Source organism: Diabrotica virgifera, chromosome 5 (genome assembly GCF_917563875.1).
Source record: "Diabrotica virgifera virgifera chromosome 5, PGI_DIABVI_V3a".
Classification (NCBI taxonomy): Eukaryota; Metazoa; Arthropoda; class Insecta; order Coleoptera; family Chrysomelidae; genus Diabrotica; species Diabrotica virgifera.
In genome coordinates, this window is record NC_065447.1 from 16024188 (window position 1) to 16044186 (window position 19999).

The following is a 19999-nucleotide window of genomic DNA, read 5'->3' on the forward strand; positions in this document are numbered from 1 at the left end:
CAATTTTTAAGATTTGTGTTCACAATTCATTAAAAATAAATGTTATCGTCCACTGCTGAACATATGTCTCTAAGTTTCTCCACGTCTGTCTGTCTTGAGCTACCACCATCCAGTTCCCGGCTGTTCCCTTTACATCGTCACTCCAACGCGTTGCTGGTCGATCTCTCCTTCGTTTGTCCGCCCGTGGGCGCCATTACAATAATCTTCTAGTCCACCTGTCGTTTGGTATTCTTGCCACATGACCTATCCATCTCGATTAGCGAAGTACGATTAGCCAGCGCGGCAAATGGAGATGACTATTCCAGATGGTTCTCGAGTATAATAAAGTGCGCTGCTATATTAGTACATGTGGTGAGACCGCTCCCGTCTGGAAAAAATTCTGATTCGGTTTCTTTGTGGATTCCTATTCAAAAATGTCCCCTTTAAACAAATCTGAAGGGTGCCGGGCGGAATTTTTGGGCAGAAATTGTTTAAACAATTGTTTTAAACAAATACAAAATATCACGTTTTTTTGCTCCGGAACATATATTTTTAAGTTTTGTGGTTAATTCTAAACAATAAAGGTATCTTGTAAATTTTCTCAAAAATTTATAGTTTTCGAGTTATAGGCGATTCAAAATCTGAAAAATGCGAAAATACGCATTTTCAAGGCCTAAAAACTCATATTTAAATTAGTATTTTTGAGGTTGCCAGATACTTAAATTGAAGTTTAGACATTCAGCTTCAAGATTCTGCAGAGTGATTGCGTCTAACCTTAATTTATACCGGTGTTTTTTAATTGTTAAATATGCGTGTTTATCCGATTTTTTTGCCGGTGCGGCGAGCCATATTTCAAAAATCTCCTATTTTCCCCCGAAAAATATTTTTTCTAGTTACTTTTGAATATTCTAAATAAAATAAGTTTCTTGACATTTTTCTCAAAAGTTAACAGTTTTAAAGTTATAAGCGATTTAAAATCCAAAAATGCGTTTTTTGGAATTTTTCGGATTTTAAATCGCTTATAACTTTAAAACTATTAATTTTTGAGAAAAATGTCAAGAAACTTATTATATTTAGAATATTCCAAAAAATCTGGAAAAAATATTTTTCGGAGGAAAATAGGAGATTTTTAAAATAGAGCTCGCCGGACCGGCAAAAAAATCGGATAAACACGCATATGTAACAATTAAAAAACAACGGTATAAATTAAGGTTAGACGCAACCGCTCTTCAGAATCTTGAAGCTGAATGTTTAATCTTCAATTTAAGTATCTGGCAACCTCAAAAATACTAATTTAAATATGAGTTTTTAGGCCTCGAAAATGCGTATTTTCGCATTTTTCAGATTTTAAATCGGTTTCACCCCTATTCAGCGGTCCTCATAAACGCGGTCCTCGATTGAGCGGTCTCAATACAGCGGTCCCCGTTTCAGCGGTACCCCGATTCAGCGGTGCCCAATTCAGGTGCCCAATTCAGCGGTCCCCATAAACGCGGTCCCCAATAGAGCGGTCTCAATAAGAAAATAATAATATGACAATGATAAGTAATTAGTTTTATTGTAGGATATTATTTTAACCTATTCTTGTTTGAAAATATACAGGTAATATCTAAGTATACATATCTGGTATACATATCTGGTATACTTAAGTTAATAGGGAAAAAATCATCGATTTCACGTAAAGATGTTCTACAGGGTTTTCAAAGTTTTAAACGGTAGATGAGGAATAACTGATGATAATTTCGTGAAGACGTACAGCTGATTTTGCTTTTTTTTTAACAATTGTAAAGAATGAAAAAAGCAGTTTTTTGACTATAAAACGTTTCTTGTACATTTTAGAGAAAAATGTTTCAAATAAATGTAGATCTTAAAAAGTTCTTTAATTTGGTGGTAAGCATATTGTAATAATATAAACAATTGACCGAGATAATTGCAAAAAACCCTCATTTTTGCAGTAAATTATAAATATTAATAACTTTATTTTTGGCACAATGACGTAAAATTTAATGACTTTAAATTATGTCAATTAATGAGTTATTTAAGTGTGCTAAATTTCAACCAGATCGACCAAATATTTTATGTTATTCAATTTGTTTATCCCAGAGAGCAATTGTTTATACAACTGTTCTTGCCCTACAGTGACTCTGTGAGATATTTAGCAGATCGCAGTCGATTATTTGAGACTTTAATTTTAAGACGTATTAAAAAAATTTTAACATTTTATTGAAATTGTTATTAAAAAAACTGTTTGAAAAAGACCTGACATTTTAGCTTATAAACAATTAGAATAACTTAGATATTTTTTATGTTCCGTGCTTGCATGTAGGCTCAATGAAAAGCTGATGAAAAAATTCATATAAAAAAAAGAAAAAATAATTTTATATGACAAACAGAAATCAAGTTAGCATTTATTTTTTAATAAATCATATTTCCGTTGTTCTTACAAACTAAGAGCTGAAAATTGAACAGATTGTATATGAGAATCTACATTTTATGATCCAGTTTATGAACTGCCTATGAAGTGAAATAATAAAAAGTTGTGACCCTTTAAAATGATGGAAAATCATGGAAAAATCAATTGATTACATTTTTTTTTAATTATTGAATTTTACAATTATTTCGTAAGAATTCTGTAACTTTTATTAAATAAAGTATATTATTAAGATAAATATATAATAAAAAATATACATTAAAAAAGAAAAAAATAGTTTTATATGACCAGTAGAAATCAAGTTAACATTTGTTTTTTAATAAATCATATTTCAATTGTTTACAAATATTAATAGGTGAAAATTGAACAGATTTTATATAAGAATCTACATTTTATAATCCAATTTATGGATTGTATATGCAGTGAAATAATAAAAAGTAAGGACCCTTTAAAATAATGGAAACTCCCTGAAAAGTAAATTGATTACATTTATTATAAAAGTTATTGAATTTTACAATTATTATTATTTTGTAAGGATTCTGTAAATTTTATTAAATAAAGTATATTAGTTAGATAAATTCTATAATAATTATAAATTAATGCAATACATAATTTTTTTTAATTTTATACAGCCTTAATAAAGTAATTTTTGTTTTATTATAATTTTATTCGATGAATCATTATAATATTTGTCTAGGTAAGCATCTAATAGGTATAAATTATATTTTTGCATTATTTATAGTACTGTCGCCAGGGGGGGTACAACGGCCTCCTTAATTCAGATGGACTTACCCAAGTTTTTTTTATATATTTTGACCCGTAGAATACGAATTCTTTGGGTAACAGTTGATCCGGATGTCGATAAGATTGTTATAGGCAAAGAACTTGAGGAATTACATAACAGTGATTTCTCGCAAAACAAAACATATTTTTATATTTTTTGGGTCATTTTAAGCAAAAAATATTCCTACAAGTTTTTTCGTAGAATACATAGTTTTCGAGATAACCGCGGTTGAACTTTCAAAAAATCGAAAAATTGCAATTTTTGAACCCGAATAGCTTTTGATTAAAAAATAAAGTAGCAATTCTGCTTACCGCATTTGAAATAAGTCAAATTATATCGGTTTTGATTATTTGCATTGCTAAAAATTAATTTTTTTATTGTTAAACTAATCTATAAACACATAGGTTTCCCGTGCCTAATACATGCGTTTTAACGCATGCTACGTAGAAATTGCCTCGCTTGCACTTGTAGCTACTCTACCTACTCGTTCGATTTTAAATGAGAAATCATAGAAAACATCACTCACATACTAGGTGTTTACTACAGTTTACAGCTTTGTTTAACAATAAAATAATAAATTTTTAGCAATGCAAATAATCAAAACCGATATATTTTGACTTAAACTTTCAAATGCGGTAAGCAGAATTGCTACTTTATTTTTTAATCAAAAGTTATTCGGGTTTAAAATTTACAATTTTTCGATTTTTTGAAAGTTCAACTGCGGTTATCTCGAAAACTATGCATTCTACGAAAAAACTTGTAGGAATATTTTTTGCTTAAAATGACCCAAAAAATACAAAAAGATGTTTTGTTTTGCGAGAAATCGCTGTTATGTAATTCCTCAAGTTCTTTGTCTATAACAATCTTATCGACATCCGGATCAACTGTTACCCAAAAAATTCGTATTCTGCGGGTCAAAATATATAAAAAAAACTTGGGTAAGTCCATCTGAATTAAGGAGGCCGTTGTACCCCCCCTGGCGACAGGACTATTAATGATGTATGTGTAAGTTCAATAATTAGAATTAAATTTCTGTATTTGTTTTAATTGTAATTTATTTGAATAAATTTATATAATTAAGTACAAAAATTAAAAATAAAAGAATGATCATGAATTTTAATTTGATTGTCCTAGTCAATGTCTACAACTTACAAATTGCTTCTTTGCAAGTTATAGTTCATCTTCTACAAAGTGTATTTATTTCTTTAAATAAATCATCTAATTCAACTTCGTCAAGAATGACTGCAGCGCGATTGAAACATTTTTTTCTCTTCTTCTTCCAGGCTTGTCGTATTTTTCATACTGGCATCATAAATGACCATCATTAAAAATGCTCGTTGCATAATGTAGTATTATTTTGAAAATACGTAAATAAAACATCAAATTTTTTGCAAATTATTTACCATATTACCCTACTTTTTATGCAATTGCAAAGCTATATGTAGGGTCCCCAAGAGGGTCCTGTTTTTACTCATTTTCCTGAACGATGCCTCTCAAACGGCATGCTGCAGAACCAAACGCCGCTGAAACGGGTCGGTGGAATCGAGAACCGCCGAAACGGGGACTGCTGAAATGGGTACCGCTGAACCAGGGACTGCTGAAAAGGGTCGGTGGAATCGAGAACCGCTGAAACGGGGACTGTTAAAATGGGGTCTTACCTTTAAATCGCCTATAACTCGAAAACTATCAATTTTTAAGAAAAATTACAAGATACCTTTCTTGTTTAAAATGACCCAAAAAACCAAAAAATTTGTGTTCCAGAGCAAAAAAACGTAATATTTTGTATTTGTTTAAAAAAATTGTTTAAACAATTTCTGCCCAAAAATTCCGCCCGGCACCCTTCAGATTTGTTTAAAGGGGACATTTTTGAATAGGAATCCACAAAGAAACCGAATCAGAAATTTTTTTCAGACGGGAGCGGTCTCACCACATTGACTATATTAGTTAAGTAAGTTTATAAGATGATCTCGTGCTAAAAACTTATAAATAAATCGTTGCATATAAATTAGAACTGCTAGTTTTATTTAAAATCGTTACAATATAAGTTTACCTTGTATAATTATTTTGCTGACAGTCTTTTCCTCTATACCTTATTCTTAGTTGACCATAGGATGCTCGTTTGGTGCATTTGACGATGTTTTCATTAGTTTTCAACTTGCTGGGCATTTCACATCCAGCCTCTTTTCCGTGGTGTCTTAAAAAACCCTGTCTTATTTGTAATTCTTCCCTCTTGAATTGCACTGAAATTAGAAAATAAACACAATTCCTTACATTAAGAATCCGTTTTATAAAGACTTAAAAACGATATAATTAGAACAATAGACACACATGGAAGAAACTTAAAATTGTATGAATGCAGTACCTAGTGAAGACTGATGAAGAAACATAACAGAATGTTTGTTTTTTTTTTCAATTAACCGGACTTTTTTCGAAGTTTTTCTTTTCGTGTATGTAGGATGTCTCCATTTTCAAGAAAATCGACAATTTATTCGATGTTTTATGCGCGTACGATGTAATTACGTGATGGTTTTGTAAATGGTATCATCTGCGTATTCTATTTAATCAGAAACTTCCTATATGTTTTAGTTGTGGTCATTGATAAACATATTCGTCATCTTTTGACATATATGTTTGCTCATTTTAACGCAAATAAAATTAGTAAAACCGAATTATTCAGTTAAATTAGTCTCTTTTGTTGTTGTTTTATGGCTGGATTTGAACTTTATGTAAGTAATTTTGTTTCGTTACTGTTCCAAGTTTTAGAAGGGTGGATATACATAAAACTTTTTGAGTTATACAGGGTGTCCCCGACAGTTATACAATACAATACCTGTAAGTGTATGTTTTTTAAGCTTCTACTAGGAAATTCCTTTAAAGTGTTCTATAAGGACAAACAATTAAACATAGGTAGTATATTAATCAGAATATTAATCAAATAAAGGTGACAGTTTGGTATTTAACGAAAAATTTTAAAAACTCAACATAGAATAACGGGAAAACGCTCAATTTTATTAGAAATTTGTATTGTAGTTCTTAAATTACTTAAAAAAAGCATTAACATAATACTTTTTATAGGTTTCTCTAGCAGATGAAATAAGGGAGTTATGATAAAAATAAGGTCTATTTCTATTTTTTTTCCTGAGAAAAACAACAAAGAAAAACAACAATAAAGTCGGTTCGCTAAATTCAGACACAACTAGCTAGTGATTTTAGTAAGTAATTCTGCCAATTTGGTAAAATTGCCGAAAAAATAATTACTAAATAGTTAATAATTACTAAATAGTTAATAATTTTGCCAATTTTGGCAAAACCGGCCAAAAACAAAAAAATTATCAACTAAAATCACTAGCCAGTTGTGTCTGAGTTTAGCGAACCGACTACCTACTAAACTAAAATCACAATATAGTCCATGTGGTGAGGCTGCTCCCGTCTGAAAAAAATTTCTGATTCGGTTTCTTTGTGGATTCCTATTAAAAAATGTCCCCTTTAAACAAAGCAGAAGGGTGCCGGGCGGAATTTTTGGGCAGAAATTGTTTAAAAATTTTTTTTAAACAAATACAACAGATCATGTTTTTTTGCTCTGGAACAGATATTTTTAGATTTTTTGGGTCAATCTAAACAAGAAAGGTATCTTGTAATTTTTCTCAGAAATTGATAGTTTTGGAGTTATAGGCGATTTAAAATCTGAAAAATGCGAAAATACTCATTTTCGAGGCTTCAAAACTCATATTTAGATTAGTATTTTTGAGGTTGCCAGATACTCAGATTGAAGACTGAACATTCAGCTTCAAGATTCTGAAGAGTGATCGCGTCTAACTTTAATTTATACCGTTGTTTGTTAATTGTTAAATATGCGTGTTTATCCGACTTTTTTGCCGGTGCGGCGCGCTCCATTTCAAAAATCTCCTATTTTCCTCCGAAAAATATGTTTTCTAGATTTTTTGTAATATTTTAAATAAAATAAGTTTGTTGACATTTTTCTCAAAAGTTAATAGTTTTTAAGTTATAAGCGATTTAAAATCCGAAAAATGACAAAAAAAACGCATTTTCGGATTTTAAATCGCTTATAACTTTAAAACTATTAACTTTTTAGAAAAATGTCAAGAAACTTATTTTATTTAGAATGTCCCAAAGCATATTTAACAATTAAAAAACAACGGTATAAATTAAAGTTAGACGCGATCACTCTTCAGAATCTTGAAGCTGAATATATAGTCTTCAATTTAAGTATCTGCAACCTCAAAAATTATAATCTAAATATAAGTTTTTAAGCCTCGAAAACGCGTATTTTCGCATTTTTCAGATTTTAAATCGCCTAACTCGAAAACTTTTAATTTCTGAGAAAATTTACAAGATACCTTTCTTGTTTAGAATGACCGACAAAACTCAAAAATATATGTTCCGGAGCAAAAAAACGTGATCTTTTGTATTTGTTTAAAAAAATTGTTTAAACAATTTCTGCCCAAAAATTCCGCCCGGCACCCTTCAGATTTGTTTAAAGGGGGCATTTTTGAATAGGAATCCATAAAGAAACCGAATCAGAAAGTTTTCCAGACGGGAGCGGTCTCACCACATTGACTAATAAGGATACACTAGAAATAAACAAATCAAGACACGTTGAATGTTACTAGGAGCACTTCCAAATCATGATTTACAATATACATATCATCTTCATCATCAATGGTGCTACAGCCTTATAAAAGAGCCTCGACCTTCCTAAATCTATTACGCCAGTCAGTTCTATAAACTGCCAACTGTTGCCAGTTTGCTGCGTCTATTTTTCTACCAATCCTCATCTAAATAGTATGATACAATTGATCCAAATAATGGCATAACCCAGACATCCAAAGTAAAAGTTATCCTCCAACACCAAATTGTTCTATATGGTCCACATAATGTTCAGAAAAAAGTCACACCATTTTGAGCGTCGGGTTTGGGGGGGGGGGGAGAGAGGGGGGAGGAGAAATCGGTAAATTCGTAGTTTTTTACGTTTTTCGTCAATATTTCTAAAACTATCCGGTTTAGCATGAACAACCCTCTATACAAAAATATTCTACATTCAATTTTAAATAAAAAAGGTCAGATGCATAATCCTTCTAAAACAGGGGTGGCCAAACCACGGCACGCGTGCCACGGTGTGGCACGGCGGTGTCTTAGAAGTGGCACGCGAGGAAAAAAAATAACTTCTCTACGCCACTCTTTTATTGTACGCCACTGCTTCGCGCTAGACACGTTCACGTTATTCTCTACTCTCTACTCAGTTGATTCTCAACTTTTGTGCGAGACGCTTCAAGTCTGTTTGCCTTGTGAGATAGTGTTTTTACACTTTATTTCCTTTTAAAACAATTGTTTTCGAAATGACCACGAGTAAGCCATCAACTTCAAACGTAAATATAAGGACGATATCGTGATTCGTGAATTCAAGTACAAGTAATTCAAATTATATTGAATTTTGGAAATACGTTTCCACAGCTGATTTTCCATATCTTCACAATTTTGCTTTGCGGTATTGTTGTCGTTTTGGTTCGACGTATGTTTGTGAAGAAATGTTTTCAATTATGAATGTTATTAAATCACAATATCGTTCAAAATTAACCAATAATCATTTGAACAATCTAATTTTATTAGCTGTAACAAAAATTGACCCCAACATTCAAGATTTAATTAAGATATTTCAGATTCACAAGCCACATTAACCACATCAACCAGAAACATGTACTGTACTACTAGTAATAAATTAATAAACAATCTCGAGTAGTTGATGATTATATTTTTTTACTATTTAAAGTAAAAAAAGTCGTAGAAAAAGTATAGTATTCTACTCGCATGTAATGGCTATTACTCTGATGAATTACGACACTCGCTTTCGCTCGTGTCGCAAACTTCATCATCGTGAGTAATAGCCATCATTACATGCTCGTGGAATAATATACTATTGTGGCTACATATATTTTTTTTTATTTCATACAAATTCCACCTACCTATTGAATTTTTTGTTAGAATATTTTTGGTGGCACGACTAACTTTTCATAAACAGATAGTGACACACTGTTAAGAAAGTTTGGCCACTTCTGTTCTAAAATGAACAGTTCCAAAGTTACGGAGGTAGTATAGTATAATTGGTCCAAAAAAAGGCCTAACCCAGACATCCAAAGTAAAAGTTTTCCTCCAACACCAAATTGTTCTATACGGTCCGCATATTGTTCAGTAAAAAGTTACACCATTTTGAGCGTCCGGTTTGGGGGGTAGATGGGGGAGAAGTCTGTAAATTAGTAGTTTTTTTACGTTTTTCGTCAATATTTCTAAAACTGTGCTTTAGCGTAAACAATGTTCTATACAAGAATGTTCTACATAAAATTTAAAACAAAAACGGTCCTAAACAAAATTTCTATAAAACCAACGGTTCCAGAGTTACGGAGAGTGAAAAGTGGAGGTTTTCGATACTTTTTATATTATTTGGGCAATTAATGATGATTTTGTGGTGACGTTGACGTTTCTTCAAGGGCTTATTATAAACATACCATCGGCCACTGAGATAGCAAATTTTATTCAAAAAACAAAATTTTATTTACAAAAATATTATAAATTGCCCAAAAAATATAAAAAGTATCGAAAACCTCCACTTTTCACCCTCCGTAACTCTGGAACCGTTGATTTTATAACAATTATGTATAGGACCTTTTTTGTTTTAAATTTGATGTAGAACATTTTTGTATAGAACATTGTTTACGCTAAAGCATAGTTTTAGAAATATTGGCGAAAAACTTAAAAAACTACGATTTTACCGATTTCTCCCCCCTCTCCACCCCAAACCCGACGCTCAAAATGGTGTGACTTTTTTCTGAACATTGTGTAGACCATATAGAACAACTTGGTGTTGGAGGATAACTTTCACTTTGGATGTCTGGGTTTGGGTCTAGTTATACCATACTAATCTACACCATCCTTCCACCTGAGTTTTGGCCTACCCCTATTTCTTCTTCCCACATGTTGTGACATACGGATTCTTCTAGGAGGATTTTTGTGCTGTGATCTTGCTAGATGTCCTGCCAATCTTAGTATTCCTATTTTTATAAGAGATTCTACGTCTTTACTGCCAAATATAGGTACATAGTATGATTATATAGGGTGAGTCATGAGGAACTGTACATACTCCTACCTCGTATAGAGGCCCCTATGGGGAATAACAAATGACCATTAAAAAGTGTCTGCTCCCATTGTTTAATAATATACAGGGCGAGTTTCGCATTTTGACAGAAATTTTAATTCGTCATAATTTTTGAACGGTCAAATCGATGTGTCTCTTATTTTGGTCAATCGTTACACTATTGCCACCTAATCAACTGATTTATTCAAACTAGAAAAAAATCAGGTCCGGCTTTAAAAAAATTAGTTCGTTTTGGTCTTAGAAAAAATTTCACCCTGTATAAGCTTTTTGAAAACTCTAATATGAATTTTACAAATTTGACAAATAGGCAATTAAAATAACATATTTATTTTTTCCGCACACGATTGCTTAATTTAAAAAAAAACAAATTTGATTATGAATTAAAAGTTTGGTAAAGTGAACCATAGATTTAACAAAATTAACTTTTATTACCAAAATTAATTTTTTTTGAACAAATATTTAATTTATGTTACCACCAATCAACTGATTTATTCAAACAAGAAAAAATCAGGCCCGGATTTAAAAAATAAGTTCGTTTTGGTCTTAGAAAAAATTTCACCCTGTATACGCTTTTTGAAAACTCTAATATGATTTTTACAAATTAGACAAATAGGCAATTAAAATGGCATATTTATTTTTTCCTACACGATTACTTAATTTTTTATAAAAAAAAAATCAAATTTGACTATGAATAATTAAAAGTTTGGTAAAGTGAACCATAGATTAAAGTAAAAATAACTTTTATTACAAAAATGAATTTTTTTTTAACAAATATTTAATTTATGTTATCACCCAATCAACTGATTTATTCAAACTAGAAAAAAATCAGACCCGGATTTAAAAAATTAGTTTGTTTGGGTCTTGGGAAAAATTTCACCTTGTATACGTTTTTTGAAAACTCTAATAGGAATTTTACAAATAAGACAAATAGGCAATTAAAATGGCATATTTATTTTTTCCCCACACGATTACTTATTTTTTTATTAAAAAATCAAATTTGACTATGCATAAAAAGTTTGGCAAAGTTTTTGCATAGATTTAAAAAAATTAAGTTTTTTTCCAAAAATTAATTTACAAAAACAACGTTTTTCTTAAAATTAAAAGTTTTACCATTTTTTTTTCTATAACACGTCTACATCTAAAACATAACACTTCTTTTGGACTCTATAGTTTAACATAGACGTGATCAAATTGATAAATTTTAAATTTTTCCACCTAATTTTTGCGATTTACAAGTTTGCAACTTTTACAAGAAGAAGACTGAAAGTCTACAACAATTTTCATAGTCTTCACAATGGTAAGAGGTATGTGCTGTAAAAATTTCAGAAAAAAAATATTAAAATGGAACAGAGTTGTAGCGAGTTAAACCGTGAGTTCATTTTTTTTTTCATTTTTAGGTTAAAATTCCGATTTTGACAAATTTGATTTTTTAATAAAAAATTAAGTAATCGTGTGGGGAAAAAATAAATATGCCATTTTAATTGCCTATTTGTCTTATTTGTAAAATTCATATTAGAGTTTTCAAAAAGCGTATACAGGGTGAAATTTTTTTAAGACCAAAACGAACTAATTTTTTAAATCCGGACCTGATTTTTTTTAGTTTGAATAAATCAGTTGATTTAATGGTAACATAAATTACTTATTTGTGCAAAAAAAATTAATTTTTGTAATAAAAGTTATTTTTTTTTAAATACATGGTTCACTTTACCAAACTTTTAATTCATAGTGAAATTTGATTTTTTTATAAAAAATTAAGTAATCGTGTGCGGAAAAAAATAAATATGCCATTTTAATTGCCTATTTATCTAATTTGTAAAATTCGTATTAGAGTTTTCAAAAAGCGTATACAGGGTGAAATATTTTCTAAGACCCAAACGAACTAATTTTTTTAAAGCCGGACCTGATTTTTTTCTAGTTTGAATAAATTATTTGATTAGGTGGTAATAGTGTAACGATTGGCCAAAATAAGAGACACATCGATCTGACCGTTCAAAAATTATGACGAATACAAATTTCTGTCAAAATGCGAAACTCGCCCTGTATATTATTAAACAATGGGAGCAGACACTTTTTAATGGTCATTTCTTATTCCCCATAGGAGCCTCTACACGAGGTAGGAGTATGTACAGTTCCTCATGACTCACCCTGTATCTGTGGTATATCTCGTAGTTGTACCTCCTCCTCTAAACCACCATTTTCACAGATGTCACCGAATATTCCTCTCCGAATATAATTTGGGGATGTACAGTGTATATACATTGTATATCACCAAATCATGATTTACAAAGTTTATACATTGTAAATCATGATTCGGGAGTGCCTCTTGTAACATTCAACGTGTCTTAGTTTGTTTATTTCTAGAGCATCTTTATTGTGATCTTAGTATAAAATTACAATTTATATCCTAATTGCAATTATACGTTATCCATTTCAAATTCACTATAAACATCAGTAATGGGATCCATAAGTTTGAACTATGTTTTAAAATAAATAATTGTGAAAAAAAATATGGTTACAGTGAAAAGAAAAGTATTTCCCATATTATCTCCTCACCATAATCAGATTATATTTTCATCAGATCAGTTTTTTTCTTTAAAAATTTTAAAGAAAAATCTTTTTAAATCTCAATGTTTTCTTGGCCCATCTGTAAGGAAGAATTTGTATTGACGAATAGAGTAGCATTGTCGTGATGCTCGCGACTGAATATGATACAGTTTGTCTTAGAGATATTCATAAAAAATATTCAAAATAAATATTCTAATCATACATCATTGCAAAGTCGATTAGAAGACCTTTCAAATGAGGTATCCCGTGCCCTCCGTTTATATTTAGAAAAATCGTCGATTACGTCATTACGCCAACACTGATGACGTAATTTCCAACACATAATAGCAATTTATGGCAATTTAAAAATTAAAATTAACGTGTTTTAGGACTTTTTAATGTCGTCTGTATCTGAAATCATGAATTTACTCCATAGTTTTTCATCATACTATACAGCGTGCCTACTTGAGTTGGAAACATATGGGAAACTTTTTTATTATTAATTTTACGAAAAAAAGTTATTCTTTATAAAAAGTTCTGCATGCCCCAAAACCTAAGATTCAATTATCAGATATCAAATTTTCTCAATATTATACGAGGTATGTCAAAAAATATGAATTTCGGCTAAGGGTAAAGTACCTTTATTTCTCTCAATATCGAAAATTCTTATTATGAAAAGTTGTTTGGAAATAAAAACCAAGCTCAAATATGTAATTACATGCTTCTAATTGGAAAAAAATATTTTCCAAATTTTTCTCAAATTTATTGATACTAACTTCGTTTTTATTCATTACACATACGATAACTCTTTTATTATTACTTTTACGAAAAAAAGGTATTCTTTATAAAAATCTCCGTATGTCCTAAGACCGAGGATTCAACCAACAGATATGACATTTTATTAATTTTATACGAGTTATGTCAAAAAATATGAATTTCACTCAAGAGTAAAGTACCTTTATTTTTCACAATATTGAAAACGGTTATTAAAAAAGTTGTTTAGAATTAAAAACTATGTGTCAATATGCAATTACATCCTTCTAATTGAAATACTGTGAAATATAAAGGTGCTATAATATTGAGCGAATTTCATATTTTTTGACACACCTCGTACAAAATTAATAAAAGTTGATATATCATGGTTGTGTCTTAGATTTTAGACCATGCAAAGTTTTTTATGAAGAATAACTTTTTTTCGTAAAATGAATAATAAACGAGTTATGATATTTGTAATAATTAAAAACGATGTTGGGTATCCATAAATTTGAAAAAAATATTTTTTTTTCAATAAGAAGCATGTAATTGCATATTTCATCTTAGTTTTTAATTCCAAACAACTTTTTATCATAAGAATTTTCGATATTGAGAGAAATAAAGGTACTTTACCCTTAGCTGAAATTCATATTTTTTGACATACCTCGTATAATATTGAGAAAATTTGATATCTGATAATTGAATCTTAGGTTTTGGGGCATGCAGAACTTTTTATAAAGAATAACTTTTTTTCGTAAAATTAATAATAAAAAAGTTTCCCATATGTTTCCAACTCAAGTAGACACGCTGTATATTATATCTGCCTTCAAATATCTAAAGTGCTGTTTAAAATTACTTTTGTTTTATGAGGTAATGAAAAAGTTTAGCAAATAACTTAAAAATCCTAATAAATAAACTAATAAACTAATATAAATTAAATTTTTATGTTATAATAAAATATTGCGTAATAAATCAAAAGAGCCGTAATGAGCTCGTTCGATATTCGTTTCCCTCTTTTTATAATCAATTTTTGGCCGAGATTCTAACGAGTTGGCCTCGCCACAATGATGCATCCATCATCTAACATTTTTGTTTTTCCTCTCGAATTTTAACTAATGGCAAACTACATTATCACTCTTGGGACAATAAATCTTCTAAAGAAAAGAGTCGTGTTTGTTTAAATAAATTCATAAATGCTATCTCTAGAAATGTTTACCAACAATTCCGTTATCTGAGATTTCATCTTATCGGGAGTTTGGGAGGTTCTGCGGTAAAATGAGTAAAAGCATCCGTGCACCTTCAAAATGTCGTATTTGCTTGCGAATCTTTCAAATCTTGAATTCCACTTGGAGGTTTTGTTTGACAATGAAGCATCTCTAGGTCCATATTATCTGCATTAATACCATGGGCGTCCCTGAAAGGAATAAAAATTTTCGTAACAAAGATCTATAATAAGAATGTTGTCACATTAAACAAAATATTGCTTCACGCTTTTAACAGCACTCCTTCACAATGCTGCTAAAAACAGAATTATTAAATCCTGACTATCTAACATCTCATCTGACAAGATAATGTACGGTGGACGCCTACGCAGAAATGCATGGCACCAAAAAAAAGAAACAAAATATAAAAACGCCAGTGGTTCCGTTTTTACATTTGTTCCAACTTTGATATTCAGTACTTCTCTAAGCGTGTTTAAAATTCTATACGTTAATTGCTTTATGAAAAGATACTAAAAGTATCAACCATGAATAGAATTGAACCATTGAAAATGTGGATGCATAGACGGATGCTGATGATACCTTGGACAGCAAGAAACACTAATGAGGAGGTACTAATAGTCTGGGCTGATTATCGGAGAATAGGCCATTTTTGGGAAAAGTTATTTACCAGCAATTTTATTGCTGGAATCGAATTATAAGATCCTATATATTAATAATATAGGTATGCAAAGTCCTCAGATAGTGTGCTACTTTTTTTTATCAACAAAATGGCGCACGAAAATCGTGTTTTTTTCAATTATTGCTCTTTAACTCCGAAGATTTTAACTTTACAACAAAAACACCAAAATAAAAATTCACCGTGATTAAATTCTGCATAGAGACGCGTTTCTCCCGATCTGCTCCGACGAAAATTTTCCTCGGAAAATGCGGGTTTTCCCAACAAAATCTTTAATTTTCAAATAAAGTTTTAGATAAGTAATTATCTACCAATAATTAAATAATTTGGTGACTTAAAAGCCTTTTTGGTTTAGATTATAGTTACAGAAGCTGATGAAAATTAAACGAATATTTTAGCAACAATTCAATTTTTAATTAATAATTTACGGTCGCAATAATAACCAAAATAATTATGATACACTGATCAAGCTTTGAAATCTTATAAAGATGAGATGCCTATTTAATATTTTGTCGACAAAATATGAATTTTTTATTTTTTTGCATAATCTTTAAATGTTAAAAAAAATAGTTATAAACAAATTAACGTTTCTCAGAAAGCTTTTATTATATTATAATTTTAAAAAATAGCTAAAATGCGAATTTTAAATATCTTTAAAATAAATGCTTTAAAACTTTTTTGCAACCATTTGTAAAAAAGTTATGAAACAGCAAAGTAAACATACGATTACTACTGTATTTATAATATTTTTTAATTCTTTCAAAGCGTAGAAGTGAGTTTAAAGTACAAGCTAATTATTTACAAAAAAATATCGATTATCAGTTTAATAGTTATATTTTAATTAAAGATTATAAATATATTTTTTTGTAATTTACACGCGCGAAAGTAGAGTAACACAGTACTGTAGCTAAAATTTTCACTCGGAGCGACGACCGGCCGCGTGATGTACACTTTTAATAAATAATGCATGCTGCGTGTCAGTCGCTTCGAGTGAACATTTTAGCTCCGACTCTGTATCAGGTCTACGTTTGCGCTAAAAATTACAAAAAAAGTATTTTTAATCTTTGATTAAAATATAACCATTGCACTAATTTTCGACATTCTTTGTGAGTAATTAGGTTGTACCATAGACTAACTTTTAAGCTTTGAAACAATTAAAACAAATTATAAACAACGGAGATTTGGTACATTTACTTTGCTGTTTCATAACTTTTTTGCAAATGGTTGGAAATTTTTTTAAAGCATTCATTTTCAAGACCTATGAAATACGCATTTTAAGTATTTTTTTAAATTAGAATATAATAAACAATTTCTGAGAAATCTTAATTTGTTTATAACAATTTTTTTTAAACATTTAAAGATTATGCAAAAAAATGAAAAATTTATATTTTGTCGACAAAATATTAAATAGGCATCACACCTTTATAATCTTTCTAAGTTTGATCAATGTCTCATGATTATTTTGGTTGTTATTGCGACTGTAAATTGTTAATTAACAATTGAATTGTTGCTAAAATATTCGTTTTATTTTCACCGGCTTCTGAATTTATAATCTATAACAAGAAAGCTTTTATTTCACCAAGCTATATAATTATTGATAAATAATTACTGGCCCAAAAAATTTATTTGAAAATTCGAGATTTTGTTGGGAAAACCAACGTTTTCCGAGGAAAATTTTCGTCGGAGCAAATCGGGAAAAACATGACTCTATGCAGAATTAAATTGGGGTGAATTTTTATTTGAGTGTTTTTGGTGTAAAGTTAAAATCTTCGGAGTTATAGGGCAATAATTGAAAAAAATACGATTTGTCGGCGCCATTTTGTTTATAAAAAAAGTAGCACACTATATACGGACTTTGCATACCTATATTAATAATATATAGGATCTTATAATTCGATTCCAGCAATAAAATTGCTGGTAAATAACCTTTCTTTGTACTTTACTAATTAGACCAGCGTATTATAACTATTTTTTTTTCAAAATTGAAAGATTATGCAAAAAAAAAGAAAAATTTATATTTTGTCAATAAAATATTAAATAAGCATCTCATCTTTATAATCTTTATAAGTTTGATCAATGTATCATGATTATTTTGGTTATTATTGCGATCGTAATTTGTTAATTAACAATTGAATTGTTGCTAAAATATTCGTTTAATTTTCACCGGCTCCTGGAATTACAATCTATACCAAGAAAGCTTTGATGTTACTAAGTTATTTAATTATTGATTAATAATTACTTACCTAAAACTTTATTTGAAAATTAGAGTTTTTGTTAGGAAAACCCGCATGAAGACAGAATATAGGGCCGTAGAAGTGTAGGAAGAAAACAGGTTTCTTGGTTAAAAATCATTCGAGAATGGACTCAGATACCAAATGCTGGACAATTATTCCATATTGCAGAAGATCGAGAAGCCTTCGCAATGGTGATCGCCAACGTCGAATAATAGTGTGTTTATTTTCTTGATTACATAACAACATAACAAACTGTTTTATTATTTTAAGAAAGAATCATGATCTCTTAAATAATTCAAGGTTAGATTCATAATCACTAGTACTATTATGAATTTTATTGAAACTGGTTTGGTTTTTATTGTGGTACTTGGAACTACTAAATACAGGGTGTCCCGGAAAATAGTGCGTTCCTTAAAGGTATAGGTAGAAGGTACCATGTAGAACAAAAAACTCTTATAACATTTTTTTCTAAATTCAACCGTTTGACCAAAAAACTATAAAACATTTTGGAACGCAAATTCAAATCTGGCAACTCTGTGAAGTACAAAAATCTAAACGTAAATAGTCCCATGTTTAGTAAACAGATAATTTGGAAGAATCCTGTTAAAGGTCGCGTCATATTATAATGCACGTCGCGTTTTCGGCACGTAGCGTTTGCAGACCGGCAATCGGACTGCCCATTCACATTATCATACATAGAACGTTTACGTTGGTTTCAGTTTGGTGCGGTGCAGATGTGTTTATTGTCACAACACATGTTTACATGACAAATTGCCTCGAAAACTACTTTTTAAATTAGACCGGGCAGTATCGTCGCCCCGGCTAGCGAAATTATTCCGATTCGATATTTTTAAACAAACTTACTCAAAAAGAAGTCCTTATAACATATCCACAGGGTGCCGGGCGGTACCGTGGTCGAAAAATTGTTTAAACATTCTTTTTTAAACAAATTCACAAAAATATTTTTTTCATCTCGAGCAATATTTTTTTAGATAAACTGGGTCATTCTGGGCAAAAAAGGTCTCTTGTCATTTTTCTCTAAAATTGATTGTTGTCGAGTTACATGCGATTAAAAATTTGAAAAATGCGAAAAGGCCATTTTCAAGGCTTAATAACTCGATTAAAAGTATTATTATGAATTTCAATAAGTGACCAAATCAAGTTTCAAACCCCTTCTTCAAGGTCCCAAAGAGATTTTTGTCATTATTTTACTACAAAGCTGTTATTTTTAGTTATTAACAATTAGCGCTATAGTCCAACTGTATCGTCGTCCCCGTTAGCGAAACTATTTCGATTAGATTTTTTTGCACAAACTTACTCAAAAAGAGTCCTTATAACAAACACATCCACGGGGTGCCGGGCGGTGCCCTTGTCAAAAAATTGTTTTAACAATTATTCTTTTAAACAAATTCACAAAAATAATTTTTTCATTACGAACGATTTTTTTTTTTAGATAATTTGGGTTATTCTTAGCAAAAAACGTATCTTGCAAAAATGCGGAAATGGCCATATAACTCGACAACAATCAATTTTAGAGAAAAATCACAAGAGACCTTTTTTGCCCAGAATAACGCAAATTATTATTAATTTGGGTTTAATTAAATTATTAATAAAAAATTATTTTTGTGAATTTGTTTAACAAAAATTGTTTAAACAATTTTTAGACCACGGCACCGCCCGCAACCCTGTTAATGTGTTATAAGGACCTCTTTTTAAGTAAGTTTATGCAAAAAAAATCTAATTTCGCTAACGGGGGCGACAATACAGTTGGACTATAGCGGTAATTGTTAATAGTTAAAAATAACAGCTTTGTTATAAAATAATGACAAAAATCTCTTCAGGACCTTGAAGAAGTTGTTTGAAACTTGATTTGGTCATTAATTATTTATATGGGAAATAAGCCACAATTAAAATGAAAAAAATAATTTTATTAACGTTTCGACGCCCAAATCGGGTGCCGTTGTCAAAATACAAAATATTACTAAAATAAACTAAAGTGTTGTTGCTAAGCAAAAAAATTCTTCTAATAATTTATTTAATCTCACTCATTTATATTGGCAATTCAGACATATATTATACATTTTAAAGTAGAAGACTTTAAAATGATATTGCCAATATTTATGAGTTGCGTTCCTGGGACGACTTACTGAAAGATAGTTCATTCGATTACATGAAATTAACCCCAACTCAAGAATATCCGTCATAAAAAA

At 30.1% G+C, this 19999-nt stretch overlaps 1 protein-coding gene across 7 annotated transcripts in view; it reads left to right on the plus strand.

Annotated features, from left to right (window-relative positions):
• The window catches only part of LOC114332468 (kinase D-interacting substrate of 220 kDa B), a 239411-nt gene that overhangs the window by 26345 nt on the left and 193067 nt on the right, over nt 1–19999 (plus strand). The gene's annotated exons all lie outside the window — the stretch shown is intronic.